Here is a 25217-nt window from a genome sequence, read left to right on the forward strand (position 1 = left end):
TATTTAACGAACAGGTATACATAATACTTGACACGTCTATGGAGCTTTTGATGCAAGTATCTCAACATCGCTGAAAGAAATACATAGCAACAGTTATCAAAGACCTGGGAAGCATCAACTCACCAGTCAGAGAGGGCAGACATAGTACAGCTTAGTTTTTAACATCATACTGTTCAAGAGCAGTGGTATAGCCAAATACAGTTATCCCGCAAACCCAAAGAGAAGGCCTTAAACCAGGTGTGGTGGCCCACACCTGTAATCCCAGCACTTTAGGAGGCCGTGGTAGGTGGAGGTCAGGGGTTCAAGACCAGCCTGGCCAATATGGTGAAACCCCATCTCTACTAAAAATACAAAAATTGGCTGGGCATGGTGGCATGTGCCTGTAATCCCAGCTACTCAGGAGGCTGAGGCAGGAGAATCGCTTGAACCTGGGAAGTGGAGGTTGTGGTGAGCCAAGATCACCCCACTGCCTTCCAGCCTGGGCCACAAAGTGCAACGCTGTCTCAAAAAAACAACAAAAAAAATAAAGCCTTAGAAATGAGAGGCATCCAGCCATACATGTGAGTCTGCCTGAACAATATATAAGCACAGAAGTTCCCTAAGAAAGTAAATGCATAGTTGGAAATGAGTCCTGTTAATTAAATGAGAGGAGTCAGCAAAGAGATAAAAAAAAAATCATATTGGTGAGAGATCAACATAAAACATCATCAAGAAAGTAGGACGAAACAAGAATAATTTGTGGTCAAATTTGTAGTGTCAGTTGCAGCTTTGAAATGAGAACTAAGAGACCACTAGGTTAGTAACCTAGTAATTCATGAGAATCTGAGCGAGGGTTCCTCTATGACACTCAGCAGCCTCAACATCACCTGGGAACTTGTTAGAAATCCAAATTATCGGCCAGTCCCCAGGCTTTCTGAATCAGAAACTCTGAGGGTGGGGCCCAGCACACTGTGATTTAATAAGCCCTCCAGATGACTGTGATGAGTAGAATCCTTGCACAAGAACAGTGTTGTTTGTCCAACAGAGCTGAGAGGATGGAAATGTTCTACATCTGCACTGTGCGATACTTCAGTCACTAGCTGCATGTGGCTACTGAGTACTTGATATGTGGCTAGTGCTACTGAGGTACTGGCTTTTAAATTAAACTCAAATTTATTTAAATACTGAGGCATTTATTTTTAAATAAATTCAAAGTAGCTACATGCAACTAGTGGCTATTATATTGGACAGCACAGTTGTAGAATAGTACTGTAAATGAAGGCCAGTTTTTGGTCAGGGAACTGAGGCAAATGGAGATATTAGGAATTGAAGAATGGAGATATTAGGTGTGACTCTTCTATATATGAAATCTTGTTGCAAGAAGGAAAAAAGGCATCATAGGTTGTATGTCATGAGGTGAAGTTAAAGCTTTTTCAGGAGAAGTAAGTTCTGAGTGGGTGTGAAGGAGAAGGGAAGTCAGGAAGCAGGAACTATTGACACTAAGGAAGGAAGGACAAGTGAAAATGTGTGTTGGAAAGTCCGAGAAGTATAATACAGGCATACAGATATATATAATTGTGGTTAAAATATTAGTAAAAGAAAATTTACCATCTTAGCCATTTCTAAGTGTACAGTTCAGTGGCATTAAGTACATTCACACTGTTGTACAACCATCTCTCCACCATCCACCTCCAGAAATCTTCATCTTGCAATACTGAAACTGTGTTCATGAAACGACTCCTCATCCTCTCCATTACCCGGACTCTGGCAACCACCACTCTACTTTCTGTCTCTATGAATTTAACTACTCTACGTACCTCATGTAAGTGGAATCATATGATATTTATCTCTTAATGACTGGAATATTTCATTTAGCATCATGTCCTCAAGGTTCGCCTGTATTGCAACATGTCAGAATTTCTTTTTTTTTTTGCGATGGAGTCTTGCTTTGTTGCCCAGGCTGCAGTGCAGTGGCGCAATCTCAGCTCATTGCAACCTCTGCCTCCCAGGTTTGAGCAATTCTCCTGCCTCAGCCTCCCAAGTGGCTGGGACTACAGGTGCACACCACCACGTCCAGCTAATTTTTTGTATTTTAGTAGAGATGAGGTTTCACCATGTTGCCCAGGCTGGTTGTGAACTCCTGAGCTCAGGCAAACTGCCCGCCTCAGCCTCCCCAATTGCTGGAATTACAGGCATGAGCCATTGCGCCCAGCCCAGGATTTCCTTTTTAAGGCTGAAAAATATTTCATGCTATATTGCTATGGTCTAAATGGTTGTCTCCTTGCTGAAATTCACATGTTGAAATCCTAACCCCCAAGGTGAGGGTATTAATATGAGGTAGGAGGTGCGGCCTCTGGAAGGTGATTAGGTCATGGCAGTGGATCTTTCATGAAAGGTAGTGCCCTTATAAGAGGCCCCAGATATCTCCCTCACTCTTTCCCTCATGTGAAGACATAGGAAGAAGACAGTTGTCGAAGATCCAGGAAGCAGGCCCTCTCCAGATAAGAATGTGCCAGCACCTTGATCTTGGACTTCCCAGCCCCCAGAACTGTAAGAAATAAGTTTCTGTTATTTATAAGTCATGTAGTATTTGGTATTCTGTTACAGCAGCCTGGAAAGACTAAAACATATGTACATACCACACTTCGTTTATCCATTCATCCATTGCCTCCACATTTTGGCTACTGTGAGTAATGCTAGTAATGAATGTGGGTATACAAATATCTCTTGTAGACCCTGTTTCAGTTCTGCTGGCTAAATATCCAGAAGCAGAAATATTGGATCTTATGGTAATTCTGTTTTTAATTTTTTGAGAAACTGACATACTGTTTTCCATAGTGGCTGCATCATTTTACATTCCCATAGAGGTGTCTGTTTTTGAGACAATGAAGAAGGGCACATCAATGCCATCAAAAGAGTGATTAAAAAACAAATGTGGGGGAGAGATATGTTGAGATGGAACGGGGAGAGGTGGAGACAAAGAAGTTTGGCTCTAATAGTCTTTCTTTTCTCAATGACCTTGACACAAGGTTACCATCTCCAAGGAAGAACACTGCTAAGGAGGAAAAAATAAAGGCTTGAGGAGAGAAGTAAATGAAGGTTTCGTACAGCTAGTCCGTTACAAGAAAACAGGTAACATTCTGAGCTCTGAAGCAGAAGTATAGGCACTGTTGTGGGTTAAATTGTGTCCTCCCCGGCAAAATGATATATTGAAGTCCTAAACTTCAGTACCTCGGAATGTGACTTCATTTGGAAATAGGATCTTTGCAGATGAAATTCATTAAGATGAGGTCATACTGGAGTAGAACAGGCAAAACCCAACACAGCTGGTATCATCTTATAAGACGACAGCCATGTGAAAACACAAAGACATAAAGGGAGAGTGCCGTTTGACGGCGGAGGCAGAGATTGGAGTTATGCAGCTGCAAGCTAAGGAATGCCAAAGACTGCTGACAAACTTCCGGAAACCAAGAAGAGGTAAGAAGGATTCTCTGCAGAGTCTCAGAGGAAGCATGGCCCTGCTCACCCTGCTGACACCTTGATTTTTACCTTCGAGCATCCAGGACTGTGAGACAATCCATTTCTAGTGTATTAAGCCACCTAGTCTGTGGTATTTGTTATGGCAGCCCTAGGAACTAATATAGCCACAGGGCATGAATCTGCAGTAGGCCAAGGTCATCCTATGCCAAGGCCAAAATGAGTATTTCCAAATTACTGTGCATCCCACCTGTGAGCAATATGCTTCCTGACACACAGTGATAATGTAGGTAATAAGTCAATGTAACACATATTTTGAATCACAGTCCTTACTAAAGGGTTTTCTTTCTGTCTTTTCCAGGCATAAATGAGGCATGCATATGAACACACTAAATTGTATGCTTCTAAGAACCAAGAGGGGAGGGAAAAAATCTCAGTATCCTGGGGCAGAAATATGTGGAGTAGATGTGTACAAGTAATGCCTTAGTGCTGTCATCATCTAGAAGTTCTGGATTTTATTTCACCTAATTTGTCCCCTAATTTTTTTTATGCATTATAATCCTAAGTATGGCTCTTAATTCACCCGTAAAAGTCAAAGACCTATCTAATTTTTAAAATTTCTAAATCTGTCTGCTTTTTCCTTTTTCTGACTTTGGTCTTTGTCCTAAGTGCCAATGATTTTTGGATAACAGTAATCCAATTATTTTCCTACTTTTACACTTGAGTTTCATGGGGGAAAAGTCAGCATTAATGGTCTGGTGATGAGTGCGAACAGATGAAGCCATCTAAGAAAAAGCTGTCGGTTATGTACTCCTGGGTGACTCTCTCAGAAGCAGACGTGCAATGGCTGTGAGAGCAAAAGAACCAAGAGGCTGTGGGGGTGTCAGCGCTGCCACTGATTTCAGTGCAAGACAAGGGTTTAGGTCCCTCATAACGTCTTAACAGAAGACTATGGTGGGCGCCCCTTGGAAGGGTAGCTCAGCTATTGCTGATATGGAAGCAGTGTGGATTATTTGGTTAGGCAGAATAACCTTGAACATCCGCCAAGTCAAAACACAAGTCATAAAAACAAACGCAAAGCTTTCCCTGGCTGCCCACTTGCTCTCTTCCTTTAAAATATTTCTTGCTTTTGTTAAAATTCACCTTCATCCTAGTAAAAGAGGAGGAAAAGAGTTGTGAACTGCAATTGTAAAGAAAAAACATTCAGTGATAACGACATTAAAAATTTTTTTTTGCAAGAAATTATCCAGTAACAAATTGTTTCCCTTCTGCCTTCCTTCCACAGCTCCTCGTATATATATTTTTAAAAGCATTTAGACTTTGGCTTTTTATGAAAGGCATACAGCAAAAGTATCACAGTTCCAAAATTCCAAAGCAATTTCACAATCATAATGAAATGAGGGAGGAAATGGTTTTGTGAAGGTCTTAAAAACAATCACCCCAGAATCGCGCAGGCGCAATTGTGCCCTGGGTCGCCAAGATGTCGTTCCCAAAGTAGAAGCCGTCGAGCCTGGCCACTCTGCCTGAGACCCTCGACCCAGCCAAATACAACATATCTCCGGAAACCCGGGGGGCGCAAGCCGAGCGGTTGGCCATAAGAGCTCGGCTGAAACGAGAGTACCTGCTTCAGTACAACGATCCCAACCGCCGAGGGCTCATCGAAAATCCTGCCTTGATTCGTTGGGCCTATGCAAGAACAACAAATGTCTATCCTAATTTCAGACCCACTCCTAAAAACTCACTCATGGGAGCTCTGGGCCCCTCATGGATTTGGGCCCCTCATCTTCATTTATTATATTATCAAAACTGAGAGGGATAGGAAAGAAAAACTTATCCAGGAAGGAAAATTGGATCGAACATTTCACCTCTCATATTAAGTCTGGCAATGATGACTGTATGTATTCCTGCCTAAATAAATCATCTATTAATCATTGAAAACACACACACACACACAAAACAATCACCCCATGTTGCTATGTGAAGCATCTTTATACATTATAAAGGGCTCGGCAAAAATTAGTTCATTCATTCAACAGACACTCGTCGAGCATCATTTATACACTAGGACCTATGTAACAAGGCTTTTTTATAGCATGGCTTCTATAGCAAAAATAGTAAGATTCAGCCTGATGTCTATTAAAACCTATTATTCTTTTGACTCAGGTTCAAGCGATTCTCCTGCCTCAGCCTCCTGAGTAGCTGGGATTACAGGCACATGCCACCATGCCCAGCATGGTCTGCCTGGTAGAGCTCACAACAGAGGGAGACAGTTATTATTATTATTCATTATAATGTGGCTAGGCTTCTCCTGCCCTATTCCTACCTCCCGTCCCCAGGAACCTTGATTTTAATTCACAAAGCACCATACTGTGGGGAGGAAAAAAAAAGAAAATGACCACAGTAAATCCTGTAAAGGTGGCAGGTCTCTCCAGAAATAGAGCTAGACTGTGAGCTTAGACCTCGTTTAAACTAATGGCAAGGAAAGAAAAGAACACAGCAAAATGCCTAACCCGAATGTACCAAACCCGACCATCAACAAACAGCTAGAACTAAATGAGAGAAATTCAAAGTTAATTGGGAGAGAAAATGATGGAGAGGACAAAAATCAATTAAAAAGGAAGATGAAACCAACTGGAATAAAGTTAAACACATCTTTCTCTCCTTGTCTTTTTCCCCAGAATTGCCCCAGAGTGTCACCTGAAGAAAGACGTTACCTTCAGCTCCACTGGAGACTTTGAGGGTTCACAGACAAAGGGATCCAAGTCTGGAGTGGATAACCCAATTTCCACATATTTTGGTTTTAATTCAGATGAGCCAACTTGAATATCAAAAGTCAGGTTTTTTTTTTTTCTCTGATGTGATTTTATGCCTGCTTAAAACCAGTGGCTAAGGGGAAAGGGCATATACAATAAATCTAAAATCATTCAATTACCTTAAGTCAACTGGGAGGCTTATATTTACTGAAAATAGGCATTCAACTCCCATATTACAAAGACATGCAAATGACTCCCATGTTGCAAAATATTCTGGATAGTTTATTACTCCTCTCTCTGTTGTTGGAGGAGCAAGGGAAAAGGCTTGAGAGGCTGATCAGGAAAATACTACATTTGTCAGTTGGCAACAGCAGCAGGTTAACACAGCCTCTTGAATTAACAGCTCACAGGGAGGGAAAAAAACCAACTCCTCTTTGGAAGCAGATTCATGCTGCAAAATTATCCAAGTTAATTTCCTTCAGTTAATTATGTCAGTTTCCTTATTAGCAAAGGGAGATGACCAAGTCTAGTCTCCATCTAATGACTCAGAATGATGAGGTTAGCTGGCCCCATCTCTATGATTAAACCTAACTTTCAGACAGAGCCTCATAGAACCGACATGGGCAGAACTTGCCCTAACCAGTATTTAGTTCTGCTCTTAGCAGTGTTTAACCAAGGATTCTCTCAGAAATGTCCGTGTAGGCTATGACTGAGATCTACTAATGGCTAAGTTACCACACTGCTTCATCTCAGAAACCTGTGTGTATGAATCCAAGGTACGAAAGCATCCAGTATCCCTTGTAAGGCTGGTGGCTAAGCAGCATTGGAGGGGGGGGTTCCTCTGAACCCACCATAACATGGCACCTTGTATGGAGTGGGGGTTCACAGTGAACATGCCCTGACCTCCTTGTTATCTTAAGCAAAATTTTGGAGTGATGAGGGGTAGGGATGGGGACAGGAATTCCTCCGGAATCACTCTGGAATCCGGGTCCAAACCAGAGTAAGCCTGCTAACACAGATGACCCAAATTTACTGCTACTCAGACTGGCCCCAACCATTTATGCACTCCTCAAAGTTATCAGCAAACAGCAAGCTTTTCTTGTGTGCGCATCCATTAAATACCAGGCAAATTCAAGATCTTTTCTCTTAATTCCCACATCAACCATGCAAGGTAGGTTAATAAACATCATTTATACAAATGAGGAAACTGGGGCTCAGGGAGATTAAATAAATTGCCCAAGGTCACATAGCTAGTGTGAGATTTGAATTCCAAAGCCTGTGCTTTTCCATTACAAGCCTCACCACTTGTGAATAAAATGTGTTTCTCATTTCCAAACTATTCCACAGCCTGGCTCCTGAGATAGGAAATAAAGGAAGGCATCCTCAGAACTGCTTTCTCCCATCCATGATTGGCTGGCATATAAGAAGTTACTCTCTGAAACTGGATCTCCTATAAGGGCTGTTGTCCTTTCAGCCGTTCTCAGAACATTTCTGCTACTGAGTTGCTGAGTTATAACTATACATTGGCCACTAACCCAATGCCAGCCTGATTCTGAAGAGAATGGTGTTGGTGACAGCAGGCCACCTGTGTGGGGTCATGGTAGTGGCTAATCCTACTGGGGACCACTTTCCAGGGATATCACTACTGAAGCGCCAATATAAGGACACATTTCCCAGGAAACCAATCCTGCTCATAAGCATGTATGCTGTGCCCCAGGTGGCCATGGCCTCAGTACTGAAAAGTCGAGAGGGCCACCAACCATGGTTCTATTGCGAGAGTTGTAAAAATATGCACTCGGCAGCCACTGCCTTCACCCAGGTCTTTCTATTTTTCTTTATTAATAGCTTTACATTTCCTCTTATTCATAAGATAAGGCTAATATTGCCTAGTTCAGAAGAGGGTTGTAGGGATTAAGTAAGGTAACATAAGCAGATGTATCCACCAATGGTACTTGAAGACTTTTTGTAACTTTCCTCTCTCATTAACAATTTTATAGTGACTTGTAGGGATTTTCAAGTGGGCGTTCTTTAACTTCCTGTACAGTACTATAATAAAATATAGAGATAATGGAGATATACATTTCTTAGATGACAGGACAAGGGTTCTGTGACATTGATAATGCTGACTTTTTAAACTGGAGGTTTACATAAAAATGGATTTCCAGAGTTCTGAGAACCCTAGAAAATTGTATGCAGAATTTTGTGGGTGTCTTTTCCAGAAAAGAAGGTTCAAAGCTTTTCTTAGATTCTCAGTGCAGCCCATGACTCTCCAAAAGTTCAAGAACCACTCTCCTATAGGTTAGCAGTAGCAAGATTTGCTGGGTTTAGTTGTAAAATCTTGCATTTAAGGCAGGAAAACCTGTCTCATAAGCAGCTTTGGTTTCCTTGAAGTTTGAAGCCATGTGCTCTTGCAATTCTAGGTTGCATTAAACATATGTATGTTCTCTGAGTCCAGGGAGACATAGTTATGCTCTGCACTGATGCCATCTAGAAGGTTGGGCTCCATTCTGAAATTATCACTCTCATCAGGTGGCAGTGCAGCAAGAGGGTAATGCCAGGGGAAAGAAGGTCCCAGAAACCATGTCAAGTGAAAAGGAGGGGAGGAAGCTGAGGACATTTTGCTAGAGAAAGAGGAGAGTTGAGGAGGGGGAATGCCACAGTTCCTCTTGAAAAAGTTAATGGTTTGCTATGTAGGAAGAGAATTAGATTTGATCTATGTAGCTCCAGAACATGGAACTAAGATCAATGGATGCAAGTAATGGGGAGAAAGAATTCAGCCTCTATATAAGGAGAAACTTTTAAAAAACGATTAGAGCGATTCAAAATAGAAAGGGCTGCCTTGTGAGGCTAATGAGCTTCCTGTCCTTTGAAGTTTTCATACCAAGGCTGCATGTTCATCTGTCAGGGATTTGCAAAGGGGATTCTTTATTGGGTGGAAAGTAGGAGAAAATGACCTCTATGAGTCCTTCTAATTCCATGATCCGTCTATTAAGGTTTTATATCTCTTATTAAAATTTATAGTCAAAGACCCATACACATCTTCCTTTACTTTACAGAATAGATACTTGAGGTGAGTCCCTTTATAAAGGGAATAATCAGACTTTCTCTTTAAGTTTTGATTTTTATGTATTTTGTTTTCTTAAAACGGGGCACACCTATGTTCGGACGCTGTGTCTGTGTGGCCAGCACACACACCTTCCATCTGTCACCTTTCTGAGTCTCCCCTGCCTGCTCCCTGCCTGGACTCTTGCGCTATTGTTCCACTAGCCGTTTTTCCCATCTTACCCTCTCTGGTCTACTCTCCACCAGCATCCAGAGTCACTGTTGAAAAACATTCTTCAGAGTATGTCTTTCTGCCTCAAATCCTTCTATAGATTCCCATTTCTCTGAAAGTCAAACTTGCCTAAGAGGCACTGGATGGTCTGGTGTCTCCCAGCTCCTTCATACCCATCTCTCCTCCACCACCACACTCCAGGCGGCTGCGCTGGCCTCTCCGAGGACTCTTTCCCTCCTCTGCATCTGCACTGGTGCTTCTCTCCATGTGGAACGCGCTTATCCCAGCTCTTTGCTGGGCTTATTGTCATCCTTCAGATTTCAGCTCACATCTCTCCCCAGAAAGGCTGTTCTGGCCACCCTGGCTCAGTGAGCTGCACCTCACACTTGTACTTTATCGCATCCTTCTGTTTTGTTTTCTTCACACCACTGACCACAATTTATAATCATTTTGTTTCTTCCTTTTTCCTTGGTATTGTCTTCTCCCGTTTGAGTGTAGGCTCCTTGCAGACAAGGACCTAGTCTGTGTTGCTCACTAATGTGTCTGTCTCCAGTGTCTAGCAGAGAGATAAGCAGACGACTGGTGGTCAGTACGTATCTTTGGAATGAAAGAATAAGTGATTACATGAACATGTCTGTCCAGCATAGTAGGTGGGCTCTGGAGCTGAGTGTGACCTCACTCCTTAGAATGTAAACAGGAATCGTTTCTTAATGCTCCCTCCATTTACCTAGCAGAGTACTGCGCGTACTGCAGGCCTGCAAGAGAATTTTGGATTGAGCCCCAAGAAGCACATAAATGTAATTTAAAGCCAAATATTAGAGAAAAAACATCTTTTTCACTGGAGAGAGAAAGACATTATCTGTCTCTTAGTTTCCTATATGCACAGTGGGGTTAAATCCTAAAGAGAAATACTACAGGTCCCCAAATCTAGGATAGTGTGTCTTTTTCCCTCTGAGGGCTCTCAGAAAAAATATTCTGGCAGTGAGGAACAAGAGATGCTGGAATGAGTTACTGAGGAGGTGGTAGAATCTCCTTTTCTGGAGATCTTTAAAAATAGAACAGCCATCTGGGATGATTTAGATATGGTCTTCATTGAAGAAGGGGGAGGAAAGGGGATGAAGGATCTCTCTAAGTCCCATCTCATCCTTGATTTTCTGATATTTCACTTTAAAGTTTTATTCATGGTAAATGCCTTAAAGGAGCTAGGATTCACTTTTTCTTTTTAACTCAAAGTTAAATCCCATTTTATTTTGAACTGTAATTCTGCTGAATCACTATCCGTCTCTCTTCAAATGGGCAATTTGGATGTCATAACTTTTTTATGTAGAAAGTTTGGATGGAGCTTAACTTTCCTTCTCTCTTTCTTAGAAAGGAAAGCAAAGGGATGTAAGATGGACGAGTTCAGAGACTGGGAATGACAGGCAGAAGTGAGAATCTCTGCGTGGATTCTGCTCCTGCCACTGAGAACTGAGGGAGGTGAACAGCACATGGAAAAACAGGCCAAGACTTCATGGAATGTGGAACATCCCACAACAGGGACCTGGTGCAGCTGAACACAGGAGTTCAGCCCTAGAGGTCTAGTTTACTATTTATAACTATTGAGTCTTCATTTTTGTTTGTTCATTTGTTTTCATGGGATTAAGCTTGGTAAAGTCATGTAAACAACAAAAGGTAGACTTCACTTCTATTTGGCTATGAAATTACAGCAGTTAAGCTGTTTCCTCTCTTTGTTCTTATGACTCTTGCTTGATTTATCAAAGTTGCAGAGTCAAAAGAATAATAGATTTTAATACACATCAGGCTGAATCTTACTATTTTTGCTATAGAAGCCATGCTGTAAAAAAGCCTTGTTAAATTTGTTTCTCAGCACTATTTGTATGCCATAACTGTTTTTCTAACCTAAATAAACTTTGTTGCGATTATCAAATACATTTATTTTTAAATGTTCATTACAAGCACTGTTGTTCATAACAAACTAATGATTAATGACTCTAGTTATTTTTTTTCCAAAGGGAACACAGATTTCAATGACATTCACTTTTTTTGCCTTTCTGTAAGTTAATGAATAATCCATATTTTAATGCAATGTTGTGTTAAGTCAGAACAAAGTGTGACCAGAAAGGTCTTCACAAAACATGCTTGCAAACTGTGGCCTTGTCACTTTATATGATATTAACCAAGGACATGTGCTTCTTCATCTGCTTACTGAGCCCAGGACTGGCTGTGTATCCACACAAGCAACACTTCCGTGGATCTGTGCGGCTGTGTCTGTGCACTGGTGCTAGAAGTGGAGGCCAAATGCCAAAATCCACAGAAAGAACATTCTAAGGTAGAAATAAGAACTCCCCAAAACAAAAAGGCAGAAAAAGAATATTCTCAAAGAACTTTACGATGAATTACATTAAGGGGCCTTTATAATACAACATGCACACACCGTTGTGTTTTGGTACATCCTGTTACATAACTGTTCACTAAAGTGGCCATCAACCACCTTTCATTAATGGAGGACACACATTTGTCCAGGGCAGACGGAGACATCTGATCCTTAATAGAGCCGAATTAAGTGTCTGCAGGGAGGCTGTAATTTCTACAGAGCATGGCTCCAACTTTTCCTCCCAGGGGGCCCCAGTCCCAGCACTGGAGTCCCCAGGATGACTGTCTGGGGTGAGTGACCTGCAGGAGCCCAGCTGGGGCCAGGGCTGCACATAGGGGGATTTAATCTCTGGGATAAAGTCTGGTTTGGGCTCAGCTAGGTCAGATCTGAAGAATAGGCCCTTGCACACCACCTTCTCTCTGCTTTAGAATCTTCCCTTTGCTCCACTCACACCAACATGTGCAGGCGGGATCAGCCAACAACACAGTCTCACCAAATCCCACTGGCTGAATCCTGCTTTCTTCTGTTCTTTTTCCTCCTCATTTTCCCCCCTCTCCTGTCCACTTTACTTGCTCTGGTACACTCCAGGGAGCCTCCAGGAGCCCTGGACAAACTCAGTGGGCCGGTGGCACATTCTCTGGGAAATCGAGGTCTGAATCTGGAGCTAGCCTATCTACTGCCCCTGACACGAACTCCCAACTCACATCCAGACTCCAAGTGGCTTGTGCTTAACTTCCACGATTTTCCCTTCCAGCTTCTGGTCAGTTTCCTTCCCTCTCTATGGCTGGCTGGCACATATGAAAGCTGGTCACTTTGTTATTTACAAACTACAGTTTTCAGTCTCATACCCTCTCCTGAGCTGCTCACTATTGCTCCTGTGGGGTTTTCTCACAGCCTTCTTTCACAAATTCAACACCACCATTCCCTTAGTGCAAAACAAGCATAGGGAGCTTGCTGGGGCTTGCAGAAAGAGGGAGGGGGGCTGCTGCTTCCCAAAGCCCTTCCTCTGGCACTGCCAACGTTAATGCCGATCTGTGGGGAGACTGCAATTCTAACATAATGAGATATTAATGAGCTCTGCACATGTCCCTAGCCACAACACTTCTCTCTCCCCCTCACCACTAACCCCCTTCAGCAAATCTAAAGAGAATCAGCTCCTCCTCTGACACTACAATTCCTCCACTTCCCCTGGAGCCTGCCCTCTCCCACTGCAACACCTGGGTTGCCCGCTCACCTTAAGCTGCCAGCACTACAGAGCACCAAATGGGCTGGCACTGCCTTGTTTCCTGGCCTAACGGATGCTTGTTTAAACACTGGAGCTGTTTGCATTGCTGCGGCTCACTGCATGTTAAACACAGTCCTCTGAAACCCTATGCCAATCCAATAAAGGTATCAGCAGTTCAGTGTGGGGAGGCAATTACTATGTGGTCCCAAGTGTGCCTTCTAAGCTCTAGGAAGGAAAATTTGATCGAACAACTAAAAGGAAAATCTGATTCGGCTCAGCATCACGTGGAGGACACAAGGCTTAACTGCAGCCAGGTCTGTGGAGGGCAGAGGGAAATCAATCCAGGAGCTAGGGAGAGCAAGTGCACATTGTTAAGAGGGCTTTAAACCAGCCTGTTAGTAATACTGTCTCCTGCGTTTGGAAAGACACCTGCCTGTCCTCCCCCTTCTGTTCCCTTCAGCTTGCTTGCTTTTTAATTCCAAGAGGTATACTTATTTATTTTTTAATGACAAACTGCCATCCTTAACACCCTCCACCTTCTCACTCACCTTTAATTCCTTAAGCACTCATATTTAAAAAATGGCTTTTCTTGTGCAAGATCATTACCATATCAAAGGCGATGGACAGAGAGAGCAAAAATGATAGAGGGATAAAATACGGGCAGAGAGAAGAAGGCAGGCCTGCTTCAGAGAGAACGGTGGGTCCCTAACCTCAAGCTAATGATACCAGTCGATAATGCAATGGATTGGTTTTCTGCCTTAGCCAAGTCTGAAAAATCAGGGGAATTAGACACAAGATTTACATTTATTTCTCACCCAAGAAGCAGAAGTTGGAAAAGTGAATCATTCTCTCTGTTTTTAAGTTCTGGTTATGGAGCCTAGGGTTTCTTTTACTTCTCCTTCTTTTTCGTTTCAAAATCAGCTCCAAAATGGCCCATCTTTCCCAAGGAAGAGTGAGAAAGCAGCAATGTATGTGTCTGGCAACACAGAGAAATGCTACCCACAATGCTCACGTGGTGCCATCCATTCACCAGGAATTTTGCCAAATCCTTGTCTATTTCCTGAGGTTCCTGGCACAGGAGACACAGCCAAGATGGAGCGGAGGGCTGCTGTCAGCATTGGCCAGCAGTAGTGCCTATCTAAGGGGTGTAAAGATAGAGCTGTTCCTTCAAAGGGTTTGAGGCCAGAGTGCTTGCGGGGGTGCCGGGTAGATCTGAAATCTCATGGGATCCCCTGCACCCCAGTGCTGAGAAGGGGAGGGAGCTCTGCTCATGATAAGGTGCCAGAGGGATAAGTAACACGCTGAAAAGTATTCACTATAAAAGCACATTGACAGGGTCTCTAGACCAGCACATTTTGAGAGTCCCTAGAACAGGAGAGGGTCTGGCCTTGTAATTTAGACTTGACTTTGTATTTCTTACTGCACCAGCTTTAGAAAAACTCCAGCTCCCACACCCCGGGATCCAGACGGTGGAAGCTCCACCAAGCAAACAGCAAGGCTCTACCAGCCCCACCCTGCAGTGGGGCACCACACTCTGCCCCCTTCCCTCTGTTACTGACTGGGAACAGTCATGAGAGCTTGTAGAGGACTGTCATCTTCAATGCCCATAACTGTTGACGTCAGGTGAGGCATTATGATTTTACATATATTATACATATACAATGTGTTTGGTTCTTGTGTTCTCCTTAGTTTCCTGACTTAACATTCATGGAACAGCCTCATTATCTCAGGCCTGGAAATAGGGACAAGTGCATTATAAACCCCTTCTGAAAATTCTGATAAATGCCTTGCTTGTCTTGTATATTGGGAAGCAAAGTGTTCTACTTAAGTTTTATATGTACATATTTTAAGGAGTAGTCTTTGTGTGTGTGTGTGTGTGTGTGTACACCTTTTAATAAAAACATAAAAACAATTTTTAAAGACTTTAAACCTCTGTGATCAAAAGCTTTCAAAAATATTTGGATGTTTCCCTGGTTTATTAGAAGGTAGATAATTAACTTTTTTTGATAACTCATAGGGTCATAAGTTACTGACCTTATTATTGGTTATAGGTCTGCTGTTTGTCTAGGAGAAAAAAGCTAGTTATTTGATTACTGGCTACCCTTATTATGAAGGAAGAGAACCTTGCAAAAGATGATAGACCAATGCATTTATGAGACTCCCTATGACCCTGTTTTGATAGTACCTTGCTGTATCTCCAGACTGTAAAGTCTGTAGGAATGTTAGATCTGTTCCTCAATAAGACATGAACTCACTCCCATCTCCACTCAGCAGAAACAGCACACTTTAATTTCTTTTCCTAGTGTTTGACATATCACCACGGAATAAAAAAGTGATACCGATGCCAAACTTCTTCAACCTATTACTCTCTTTTCCTCTCCCCAGACATAGAAACTCACAAAATCCCTGTGCTTCTATAATGTCATTCTAATCCAGAGATAGCGGCTGAATTGTAATAAAAGCACAGAAGGAAATTCTATTCCAGTGATGGAGAAATGTGGTAAAAGATACTATTTCATTAACAGCGATTCTGAGATGATCAGAGTAGAGGCAATCACAAATGGACAGGGTATTCTTCTTTTAATTGCTTTTTTGTGTGTACATTAAGAAGCTATTTTACCCTCAAATATATAAAGAACTATCTCTGAAATCTTTACGTTTCATATTATTTACATAAAACTTTTCCTCCCTTTTTCTAATTTGTAACACACGAAATGTTTTCTCCATGTTATTCTGTTATCTTGAATTATGTTATCCTGGATCAAGAAATAGCATTCTATCCTTCTCACCAACACGAAACAGAAGTCATATCCTATTGTACAATTGTTAAATGATTATTAAAATCATTGGAGTCAGGTATACTAAAGTGTACTTTCATCATCTGGCGGATTATATTGAATAACAAGCCAGACGTTCCATTACTTCACTCCCAACTACTACTTCTCTCAAAGAGGGGTGGGTTTGCACTTTGATATCCTGCTTGCACACAGATGTAAAAATCTTTGTTCCCCTTAGGAAATAGCATCTTATTATTCATCTACTACCTTCTCTGAGAAGAGCTTCCTTGATCTCATTTCAGTATTCATTTAGCTCATTACTTCCTGAGGACCAAAAATTACTAGAATGCTTCACGAGAAATAAAACCTGAGATTCCCAAATCTGCATTACTGATGATGGAAAAACCCAAATTAACAACGGAAAGAGCTCTGGTTCGGTGACCTTTCACTAAACTTCTTTTTTTTTTTTTTTTTTTTTTTTTTTCAGTGTTTAGTAACATAGAGGCCTAATCAGCAAAACATGATTTCAGCTTCCTTAAGAAAAATGAGACCTTTAGAGCAAAAAGTGATTTTGAGCACAAACTAAATTTTGGACCCCTAAGCGAAACATTTAGAGAGGTTCCTTTTTCATTAACCATCCCCAGAAATGACCTCAATCTGCAATGTGCAAGGGGTGGGAGAGAGGATTAGTGAGTCCCTGTACTCATTTTGTTTGTTTGTTTTGAGATGGAGTCTCACTCTGTCGCACAGGCTTGAGTGCAGTGGTGCAATCTCATCTCACTGCAACCTTTGCCTCCTGGAATCAACCATTTCTCCTGTCTCAGCCTCCTGAGGCTGGGATTACAGGCGCCCGCTACCACACCCAGCTAATTTTTGTATTTTTAGTAGAGATGGGGTTTCGTCATGTTGGCCAGGCTAGTCTCGAACTCCTGACCTCAGACAATCCACCTGCCTTGGCCTCCCAAAGTGCTGGGATTACAGGCATGAGCCACCGGATCCGGCCCCAGTCCCTGTACTCTTGATAAGATAAAGTGGCCAAAAAAACCAACGTGTTGTCCAAAAACTGAGAGTATAAAAATAAGGATGAGAGAATGATAGGAACTGGGGCTAGTGTGCCACCTTCACCCTCACCATTGACGACAACTAATTTCAGGTAGTCGCAATTGCCTTTCTTTGGAAAGGGTGCCTGTCTGGTTAAGATCAAGTTGACAAGTGCTTTATTATAGTCTCTCTCTACTCTTCTGTATGTTTGAACATTTCTAAAATAAAAAGTTTTTTATAAAAAGCATGTTGATTGGTTCACTGGAAAAGGAGAATGCATAGAAGGCAAAGGAAGTGAAGGGTGTCAGTCCATTCATCTTGGGACTGAAAATCGTGAGCAATCTGCCAAGTCACAACGCAATAAGAAAGAGGAGGATGGAGAAATGCCAGATGCAAGGAGGGCAGCCCACGGTCCTGCTCAAAGAACTTTTTGGGGTGATGGGAAGGTCCAGAAAAAGGAGGACATGCTGCTGGCTGCATCTTGCCCTCAACAGAGGATTCAGACAGAGCTGTATCAGCTTCAAAAACCAAACACCCATATACCGAGAAGGCATATGCTCTGTTTATTTGACCTGAAGGAAAAAGGATTTTTCTCACGTTGTCAGACCCATATATCTACAAACAAGTGGAAACAAGAGATGTAAGGCATGGAAAGAAGTCATGTATAGAAAGAATAAAAAGAATATTTGACTGCTTGACTTTCTTTAAAGGTAGTTTAAATCCTTTTCGATTAAAGAAATGCCTACTATAGGGCCAGGTGCAGTGGCTCATGCCTGTAATCCTAACACTTTGGGAGGCCGAGGCGGGCGGATCACCTAAGGTCAGGAGATCAAGACCATTCTGGCTAATATGGTGAAATCCTGTCTCTACTAAAAATACAAGAAATTAGCTGGGCATGGTGGCGGGAGCCTGTAGTCCCAGCTACTTGGGAGGCTGAGGCAGGAGAATTGCTTGAACCTGGGAGGCGGAGCTTGCAGTGCGCCGAGATAGCGCCACTGCACTCCAGCCTGGGTGATAGAGTGAGACTCCGTCTCAAAACAAAACAAACAAACAAACAAAAAAGAAACGCCTACTATATTAATGACAATATATGTAATTAATTAAAGCCTCTAATTTTTTTTAAACTTTGAACTTTTTTGACTTACAGAAAAGTTGCAGAGTACAAAGCTTGTATCCTTTACACCACTTCCCTCAATGCTAACCATATGCTTACATAACCATAGCATAATTATCCTCATACAATACTATTAATTAAACTACAGGCCTCATTAGAACTTCACCATCTTTTCCACCACTGTCATTTTCTGTTTCAGAATCCTATTCCGGATGACCCCATATTGCACTTAGTTGTTACTTCTCCACAGAGAAATATTGCCTTCCAGGCCATAACAATTCCTCAGTCTTTCCTTGCCTTTCTTGGCCTTGACACTTTTGAGGAGAACTGATGAAAATGATTTTGTAGAATGTCCTTCAGTTTGTGTGTGTTTAATGAGTTTCTTTTTTCTTTCTCTCTTTCTCTCTTTTTTTTTTTGTACTTTTTGTAGAGACAGGGTTTCACTGTGTCATCCAGGTTGGTCTCGAACTCCTGACTTCAAGTGATCCTCCCACCTTGGCCTCCCAAAGTGCTGGGATTACAGGTGTGAGCCACCACACCTGGCTTGTTTAATGGACTGGAATGAGGTTATGTATTTTTAGCAAGAATACTATAAAAACGATATTGTGTCCTTCTTTGTACATCATATAAAGGGGTTCACGATGTCAATATGTCTTATTATATGATGTTTCACCTGATCACTTGCTTAGGGTGGTTTATGCTGGTTTTTTCACTGTAAAGTTACTTAATTTTTCCCTTGGTAGCAAATAAGCATTTTAAGTGAGATATGCTGAGACTACGCAAATTCCGTTTCTCCTCAAATCACTGCCCACTAATTTTAGCATCAATCTGTGAATCTTGTCTGTAACAGTTATTTCCCCAATGGTGGTTCTGTTTTCCACTTTCCTTTTATATGTATTCTTTGGAATTCTACTTAAGAAAGAGTTGTCCCTTCTCTCCTATTCTTAAAATTATTTATTTATATAATTATGGACTTCTGGATATTACTTTATTCTATGGGTGAAAATCCAATGCTATCATTTTTTATCTTGCTGCTCAAATTCCTCTGTCTTTGGCCACTGGGAACACATTTATGTGGACTCCTATGTCCTTTTGACAAGCCCATGTCTTTTTTCTGTGCCTTTCCTTATGTATTGGCACTTTAAGATGTTTCAGGTTTATTTTGTGTTTGCCCTGCCTGAACTCTGGAATCAACTGCTTGCCAGGGTGGCTTAGTTCCTTTTATTGGACAATGACATTTAGAAACAAGATACAGGTGCTGAGTGAGCTTATTGCTACCGGGCTGTTGCTTTTAGGCCTTATCAACAGACAGAGCTCAGTAATATATGTGTGTATGCTAAACCATTTATATACATACAGCTATATTTCTGCATCTATCTGCGTGTCTGTGTGTGTGTGTGTGTGTGTGTGTGTGTGTGTGTGTGTGTGTGTATGTACATTTAAAAACATGAGTTACTCCTAGCCTGATTCCAAGCCAACATCACAGGGTTCATGCTGGCCTTCTCCTTTCTGTTTCCATAACTTTTTCTCCATCAATGCGATACCTCTATTACCCTCCTTTAACTTAGAAGATAGTTACATTTAATAATAAGCTCTAAACTCATTCATGGATTGATTTGGAAATGGATTTATTCATTTAGAAAATGTTAATTTGGCATGTACCATGCTGAAGGCCGTGGGCTCTGGGGTAGAACTCTGGGTGGATTACAAATGAATCTTAGGCCCTGCCCTCAGGTAGTTTATGGGCTACCAGAAAACATATCAAAAGAATACAGAGAATAAGGACTGTTTGGAGAAACAAATAAATTGCTCTGGGAGTGTAGAGGAAGGAGAAATGCACTCCCATTGAAAAAATAAGGAAAGACTTCATGGAGAAGCTGTGGATCTGTAACGATGGGGAGGATATGGATCTGCAAACAAGGAAACGGGAATAGCTTGAATAAAAGCACAAAAAGGAACAGAAGTAAGGCAAGGCATGCCAAGGAAACAGAAAAGCTGTGTGTCTGGGTGGGAATTGGGTCCTGTGAGGGAAGCACGTGGGGGCAGCTGGGTCCCAGAGCTCCACGAACTGCTGGCTGCAGTGGAATGTGGCCTTGTCTGGTGGGCCGTGGAGAGCCCCTGCAAGTTTGTGAGTAGAGAAGTGACCTGTCAGGAGTGACACAGTGGACTCAGAATGGAGGGGGATTTGGGGGATAGAGAAGATCTTTGGAGGAGATAAATATTTGGAAGCTACTGAAATGGTTTAGAATATTCAGACAGGGTCTGAATTGGGGCAAGGGCAACAGGTGTGAAGAGGAGGGGATGTATACGAGCATAATCAATTTTGACAACAAATTTGATAAGAGCAAGAAAAGAGTCAAAGGTAACTTCAGGATTTCAAAAGGAGATATTAAAAACCAGAGCTAGAAATTAGGAGATAAGCAAGACGGTGGGAAAGTGTTCAATAGCCCCCCCAAATGCAGAGTTAAGATAGATCACTTCCGTGTGACTATTTCAGTGCTCTGTTGTGAGTGGACAAAAAAGGAGAGAAAAATCAGACTTTATATCAAACAGTGCTGTTACTTTTTAGCAGCACTGGAAGTCTCTAGCAGAGGAGAAAACTACACTAAAAAGCAAAATGAAATTTCTTGATGGTAATGAAATTGAATTTATCTGTGGTTGTGGTTAGCCATTGGTATTGATAATCACCACAGAGCGGTATTTTCTTTGAAGGTAGATAGTTAGCACTCTCTAAACTAGAAATTGCCCCCATTTTATCCATTATGACTCCGAAGCTTTTACAACAGAGCCATATAACTTCAGTCACCAGGGAGTTTTAGAACACTGAAGTTAGAATGGAACCATCACCGCTACTCTATTAATGTTGTATCACTATTCAGATGCAGTTTATTGCAGGGAACAGCTTAAACTCAAATATACTAGCATCTATACGATCATGACAACACTTATTAGTTGGTACATAACATATGGGCAGAGGCTGTGCTTGCTGGAGACTATCTGTCTTTCAGGCTCAAGAAGCAATGGCGAGTCAACTGCTGTCGTGCCACAGTCTCTGTTTATTATGTTCTTATTATCTTTCTTATTACGAAAGGAAAGAGCTAAATGTGTTCATTTGTTTGCAGGATGATAGACAACTTAACCATGTCATAGGGCAACAGGAAGGATAGAAGTGGAGGGAAAAAGAGCAAGCAACTTTTCTTCTATTCGATTGGGAAGGAGTTAGGAACTGCAGACCCGTTGGCTATAAGGAAGTCTGGTGTGAATGCCCAGCCTTGCCGCAAAGAGGAATGGGTCCTCACTGAGTACTCCTGCATCCACCTGCTCTCCCATCTCCCCGTTTGTACAGGTGAGTGACTTCAAGCCTTATTTTAGACAAAGTGTCTCTCCTGCCCCAAAGGCTCTCACAGAACAAAGCTGCTACAATGGTTCCTAAAACAGACACGATTCCCACAGAATTACAGATAATTTTCATTTCAGAAAAGAAGATGAAGACATTATTTAATTATCCTCTTCAGGATATAAAAGTACCACGTGGAAGATGGAGGCCAACTATTTCTTCTTCAGGAGAGTCAAAAGAACCACATTGAAGAGGTTCACAATAGATGCTAAAAAATCTAAGGGTGCTCATGGCCCGAATACGTTTCCAGGCAGAGTTTGTGAGCACTGAGTTCACAAAGGTGCAGATGAAGACCGTTCGCTGGGCTTCACTAGTACAAAGACAGGCTGACAGTGCAAAGACGAAGAGGAACGGTCCCAGCCATCAGGGAACTCAGCAGCTTGGAAGATACTAAACAGCCACTCCTCCAGGAATTAAGTTCCTTTAATTACAAAGCTGCCATATTAAGAAACATCTTTATAAATTAAGGGAAGCAAGGTTGGCAGGATTGAAGGGTCAATGCAAGCACTGCAACACAGTAGCAAGGAATAGGTAGAGGCAGAAACTGTGACGTGGTAATCATCTTCTACCCGCGTGTGCTGTCCCCGTACCTCCCACGACACACTCTCCCCTCAGTCACCACTTTCCCTGGTCTCTATGCTCTCAGGTACCCTCTTCACAGTCCCTTTTTCTTATGTTTAAATGAAGAGTAACGTGACACTAGACATCTGTACCTATTTACTAGTTACATGTTAGTATGTTGGTTCCTTCAGTTCTTATGTTACCAATTGATTTCATGATTTTTCTTTAAGTTTCTAGTTAGGAAATTGAAGGCTCTGTCATTGCTACAGGCATTTCAAGCTTGGCCAGTAGGCTCTGTATATTGACAGAGATGAGAAAGACTGCTATAGGTACATTTTTCGTTCTCTAAAAAAAGGGGTAACAGATGTGGGGGAGAAGAATTAGAGGCAACGCAGAGTCCGTGTTTTCTTCTTTCTCCTAAGGTTATGGCTTGTGTCCCAAGTTGCTGGGAAGGAACCTCTGGTGGCAGCAGGACCGACTGTACAATTTGTGAGACCAGTGTGAAATGAAAATGCAGGGCCCCTTGATCAAAAATTATAAAAAATCTCAAGACGGCGCCAGGAGAGCATTAAAGCAAGCTCCAAGTCCCAGGCGCCGCACAGCCTCGCTCTTCTGCAGTTCAGCTCTTTCTTTTACGTTCCTCTTCTGGCTACCTCATTTATCCTTCCATAAACCTTCACTGATGAGCGATGTGGTAACCCGAGCAAGTCTATCGTTCTTGCAACTAAAATGAACCAGCACACTTAGGACACGACAGGGTTCCTGCTGTCATTTCTTCCTCTTACCTTGTACCGTCTAAAAATTGCAGGGATGTATTAAAATGCTTTCTACTCCATGTTATTTTAGGTAATATTTAATTAGGTTTTTATGCTTTAATACGATGTCTGATGTTCTGGATCATACCCCCTAATTTTTTCTACTATACTAAAGTTCCTGACATTAGCTTAGGAGGATGGACTGCATCTTATTCATCAGAAGCCTTTGTCTTCCTTCTGCCTAAACTTCTGCCCCAGGCTCAACAATCCTCCTGTACAGTCTCCTTCCATAATCTCCCCTTCTGGAGAATAAAAAGAACTTTGTAAAAGTACTTTAGAAATAAGCCTGGCTCGGTGGCTCATGCCTGTAATCCCACCACTTTGGGAGACCCAGACGGGCGGGTCACCTGAGGTCAGGAGTTCAAGACCAGCCTGACCAACATGGTAAAACGCCATCTCTACTAAAAAAAAAAAAAAACTCACACCAGTTAGAATGGCCATCATTAAAAAATCAGGAAACAACAGGTGCTGGAGAGGATGTGGAGAAATAGGAACACTTTTACACTGTTGGTGGGACTGTAAACTAGTTCAACCATTGTGGAAGTCAGTGTGGTGATTCCTCAGGGATCTAGAACTAGAAATACCATTTGACCTAGCCATCCCATTACTGGGTATATACCCAAAGGACTATAAATCATGCTGCTATAAAGACACACGCACACGTATGTTTATTGCGGCACTATTCACAATAGCAAAGACTTGGAACCAACCCAAATGTCCAACAACGATAGACTGGATTAAGAAAATGTGGCACATATACACCATGGAATACTATGCAGCCATAAAAAATGATGAGTTCATGTCCTTTGTAGGGACATGGATGAAACTGGAAAACATCATTCTCAGTAAACTATCGCAAGGACAAAAAACCAAACACCGCATGTTCTCACTCATAGGTGGGAATTGAACAATGAGAACTCATGGACACAGGAATGGGAACATCACACTCCGGGGACTGTTGTGGGGTTGGCGGACGGGGGAGGGACAGCATTAGGAGATATACCTAATGCTAAATGACGAGTTAATGGGTGCAGGAAATCAACATGGCACATGGATACATATGTAACAAACCTGCACATTGTGCACATGTACCCTAAAACCTAAAGTATAATAATAATAAAAAAAATACAAAAATTAGTTGGGCATGATGGCTGGCACCTGTAATCCCAGCTACTCGGGAGGCTGAGGGAGGAGAATTGCTTGAACCTGGGAGGCGGAGGTTGCAGTGAGCCGAGATGGTGCCACTGCACTCCAGCCTGGGTGACAAGAACAAAACTCCGTCTCAAATAAAACAACAACAACAACAAAAAAACAGTACTTTAGAAATAATTTTTTGATTTGCATACTGCTTTGAATAGTATTTTTACCTGCCTTTCTTTGCCCAAATTTTTGTAAGAAAAAACATCATTCAAATAAAAGGTACTCAATTCTTATTTTTCACAACAGGGGCAGTAACTTTCTCCTATTCTCAGATTTTCATTGCTTACTTTTTACATTAGTTCCTCGATGGTTTATAAGTTTTTGTTATCTTGATTTTTTTTGATATCTTGGAATTTTTTTATATCACCTAATTTGAACTAACTGGAATGGAAGGATGTCATCATGTGGGGAAAAACATTATAAAATACTTTCAAAGAAACTTAAGTTTCATTGATCTCAAGATTATGCAGTACCTCAAACTAAGGTTAACAAAATGTTGCTTCGTTAACAGGGACTTCGAGTCAGTTAAGTGCTTTAATAAGTAGATAAGGCTTATTTGCAATTAGCATATTGATTGTTTACATATAAATGAGTGCTTCTAAAGTGCTTGAGGGGAGCAGGAAAACAGCTTGTTAAGAGTTTTAAATGCCCCCTTACAGATCATTTATCTCTATACTAATAGACACTATCTTTGAACCAAGTCTTTGCTAGTCCAAGGAGATATCAACCAAAAACCTAAAATCACCACACATTTCAAATAAGTATAATTAATTAATTATCTTCATTTTTGGAAAAATGTTACCAAAAGTCCCTTCAGAGTGGGTTCACCTGACGGACAAACAATTGAAAAGACAATCGGATCCAGAACTATTTTGACGCCAGCCATAGTGATCTCTCGTATCTCCATTTTAAGGAAAACGACCAAATTCCACAAGTTTTATTCACAGCTGACTGAACCAGGTAGAAGGACCCAACCCAAGGAAAACCCTTGGTCTCTGTATGACACAGATTGGCTTGAAAAATGAGCTTGGTCTGTCAGCTTCTGACCCTCCCAAGTGTATCTGGAAACACAGGGAAACATAGTTAGCCGTGGCAGCAGAACCTAAAAGCGACACAGCAGACAGGCCAAGGGAGGGGATGAGTCACATTCGAAAGCCAAGAAACTAAGAAATTCCTATGAGGAGACAGAGATGTGGAGAGAAAGAAAGAAAGAGAAAAGAAGGAAGCAAG

At 41.8% G+C, this 25217-nt stretch overlaps 1 protein-coding gene and 1 pseudogene across 2 annotated transcripts in view; one reads left to right on the forward strand and one right to left on the reverse strand.

The window, feature by feature from the left end:
* MAML3 (mastermind like transcriptional coactivator 3) overlaps positions 1–25217 on the reverse strand; it is a 440643-nt gene that overhangs the window by 194854 nt on the left and 220572 nt on the right. The window lies entirely within an intron of this gene.
* Positions 4937–5380, forward strand: LOC100598635 (annotated as a pseudogene). The gene has a single exon (XR_121168.4). The product of XR_121168.4 is annotated as an NADH dehydrogenase [ubiquinone] 1 beta subcomplex subunit 4 pseudogene (transcript).

Source organism: Nomascus leucogenys, chromosome 7b, assembly GCF_006542625.1.
Source record: "Nomascus leucogenys isolate Asia chromosome 7b, Asia_NLE_v1, whole genome shotgun sequence".
Classification (NCBI taxonomy): domain Eukaryota; kingdom Metazoa; phylum Chordata; class Mammalia; order Primates; family Hylobatidae; genus Nomascus; species Nomascus leucogenys.